Source organism: Amblyomma mixtum, chromosome 7, assembly GCF_055824585.1.
Source record: "Amblyomma mixtum isolate Tamu chromosome 7, ASM5582458v1, whole genome shotgun sequence".
In the NCBI taxonomy this organism is placed as follows: domain Eukaryota; kingdom Metazoa; phylum Arthropoda; class Arachnida; order Ixodida; family Ixodidae; genus Amblyomma; species Amblyomma mixtum.
The window spans coordinates 96,298,087-96,301,498 of record NC_143018.1 but is presented as its reverse complement, the minus strand read 5'-3'; positions in this window follow the sequence as shown (position 1 = coordinate 96,301,498).

Below are 3,412 nucleotides of genomic sequence, written 5' to 3'. Positions count from 1 at the left end.
ACTATGGCCTGTGGCCACATCGCGAGCTTAGCCGTTGCTCGGCAGCACCATTCGCCGCACCATCTTGCATAACGTCGTAGGAGGAGCCGGTGAAACTGTATTTCAACAGAGGAGCAGCCGGCCTTGCATCGTATATATAGAAGAGGTGGCTCGGTGGGATTCGTTGGTAGATATGAAAAGCGAGTTGGAGAAACTGAAAGAAGCCAGGCTCCGTCGTCGGAACGAAAGCAAGAGGTGGCAGCGAGCCGCGGAGACGAAGGAAGAATGAGCAAACAAACAAAAGCAAGAACAAAAAACAAACACAAACAAGCACAAACAAACAAAAAATTACGATCAACCTTGGCCTCAAAGTACTTTGTCGGAGCCATTTAGACGGCTGATTGCTAATCGCTACTTCACCGACTGTCGGGCCATCTTTGTGGCAATTGAGAAACAACAAAATGACGACTTTGAAAATAAATGCATTACACTTTAAAAATGTCTAGTCTTTAATGTAACCATAACTTAACCATAGGTAACAACAAAACCTAAACACAGAGAAGTACCAATCGAAACGATAAAAATGTAACCGTAGAGATAACCAAGCTAAAATATAAGATTAACCGTACCTCTCACTACGCACATCCAGGCATAACTGAGTTAGGCCACCGCCAATTTTTTTGCGTCGTTTGTGCCTCTGTGACACTCCTGAAACATCTGAAAATTGTTTCATGAGCTGTAAGAGCGCCGTTCTCTTCTAAAATACTGTGCAGCGCATGTTGAAAAGCGAATTTTATTTGATCTCATGCCATACGATGCCATCTTTACCGGATTGCTAAATGTTGATGAACCCCTTGATATGTATTTTTCTCATTGGAGTACACGGTTTATAGAAATCTAAATTCACGAACAGGCACTGTGATTTCCTTGTTACGATTAAATCTCATTTTTCCAAAATGATTGTATGTACTTCTGAGGGTAGCGTATGGGCATGCAGACTGTAAACCGGAACGGAGCTCCGTATTGGTGGCATACTCAGCCTTGTGTCCGTCTAGTGCTCTCAGACCCTGTCATCTGTAGCGATAGCTACACTACGCAAGCCGCTTCGAGAGGTCACGTGGCTGCGCGCTTATGCATGGCACCACCGCTCCGCCAGCTGTGCGCATGCGCGGAGTTACGTCTTAGCCCGCAGCTGGTGTGCGCGCCGCGCGCCTCGATGCTGCGCCGCCCGCAGACGCCGCCCGCCTTGTCAGTTGTGCGCATGCGCGGAGTGACGTCAAGCACGCAGCTGTTGTGCGCGCCGCGCGACTGCTAGCATTTCGAGCCTTGAGCGTGGCGGTGTCGTGGCCACCATGGCGGCGCCGTAGCAGCTCACATGGTAGGTCGTGTGGTGCGGAGCAGCTGCCGGCGGCACGGCGCGCCAGCGAAATCGAGTGGGGGAGGAGTGTAGAGGGTGAGAAAGCGGGAAGGGAGTGAATCTATGACCTGCGACGAAGATGAAGAAGGAACGGCCCGCGAAACGCAGCAGCGAAAGACTGACTTTGCAATTCGACTTTTCAGTTCGACTGAGCGAGTTCCACTCGGCCAGCTGTAGCTATCGCGTCACTCCATGTTTAACCAGAGCTAAACCACAGCCTTTTTTAGACGTCTTTCGTGCCGTTTCCAAATAGCTTTGCAAATAATTTATGTAAAGACAACATAATTTATGTTTCTGGCCTATAGACCTATAGGCCGTGAAGAAGTCTATCAGTCTGCTCTAGTGTTCGTTGGCTTTCAAAGTACCCGCACACACACTAAGCACGAAGAGAACGCAACCCACCCTAGCTGCCGTGCGGCGGGGGATCGTTACGTTCGGTTGGGTTTTATGGCACACAGGCAGCTAAGGTCATCATGCCCCAAACAATAGGTTTAATCAGTTTGTTTAGTGATGGTAGGCTTAATGAGTTTGTGTATTGTGCGAGTGCCCACTTTGTAAGATTTTCCCCATGCAGCGTGCATGTAATCAAGTAAGACCAAGGGTGTTAGTCGGACAGGCCATAGATTTATGCTCCCGAATACCCAACAGCCAAATTTTTTGAGCGCCCAAGTAATGTTCAATGCCTCGCGGTTGCTTGCGAAGCACCTAGAATGTCTTAGGGGAAAAGAATTCCTGACGAAAGCAGGTGACCTCTCCTGACACCTGTCATCCCTTTTGCGTTGGAAGGGCGCCAGCTGCGTGCTCACACGCACACATGAACAGCCAATGCTTGTTAACGTCTCGGATGCAAATGCTAGTTGCTTGACAAAGTGGCACTTCTGTTTTCTAGAGCACTCAGTGAGTGGGCTTAGTACCACTTAAGGATTTTGTTTGGCCCTCCACGTTTCGCAAAAGCTCTAAGCGGCGAGGCGACTTGGGTAACTTTTCGCATACCGACGGTCATGACTATGTGAAAAGCACGCAAAGATGGGTGGACACTTGATTTGGGTGTGTCCCTTTTTGCGCGCCATCCGGCCGAAAGACCTGCTCAGGTGCGGACTAGCCCCAGGTCAACCACCGCATATAGAAGACTGGATCTCAGGACGTTACCGGACGTTACTGGGCTTCCTCCGAGAGTTCAGCATGTATTTCTATCTATGACTAAGATTTTAGGCCAGCAGGCACACTGCCACAATGAAAAAAGTTTAGGAGTGAGAGAGACACGGAACTGTCTGGATGTGGCTGGCGGAGATAGGCCACGTATATCTGCAGCTCCTTCACAACGTGCCCCGTGTCTACCTCCTCCTACCACGTGTACTATGTATCTAATTAGTGTCTTGCACTCAGACACAATTTACCACTTATATTGAACTTAGCCTCACGTTAAAGACCATTGAATTCAAATGTTTCAGGTACTCTGGCCATGACTGAAGAAATATCGCGGCATGGAGAAGACAGTCAATGGCATCCCCCTGGTGTTTGGACAAATGTGCGTTCATCAATCCCTGTAACGTTGTTGCAGAACGTTTTCCATCGAAAGGCAAGACACGCCTGGCATACAGGCCGTGGAGCGTTACGACTGCGGTCAAGTGCCGGGTCTCGCGTTCCACTGGTACTTGCCAAAAGCCGCACCGTAAATCTATCATTCTCATAAACTGTTACTGTTAGACCTAAAAGATGTTTTTTTGCCGTACATATAAAAAAAAGCGTTCCCTTCCATTCAAGCATTCAGTGCTCTACGTCCATCTTTTTCTCCCATGCATACAAGTTGCGTCCAGCCATTTTCCAATAAAAAATATCAGCCCTAGCTTGAATAGCAATTCGACTTTATGACTGGTATTCTTTCTGACAGGTCCAGGCATCCGATACGCTAAGGATCATTTGGGTCTGTAGCCGTCCTCGAGTGCGATCTGAGGGATTTCTGCCCCAGCGATTCTAGGACATTGTTTAAAAACTACGGCGTGCCTTCGAAGGCCA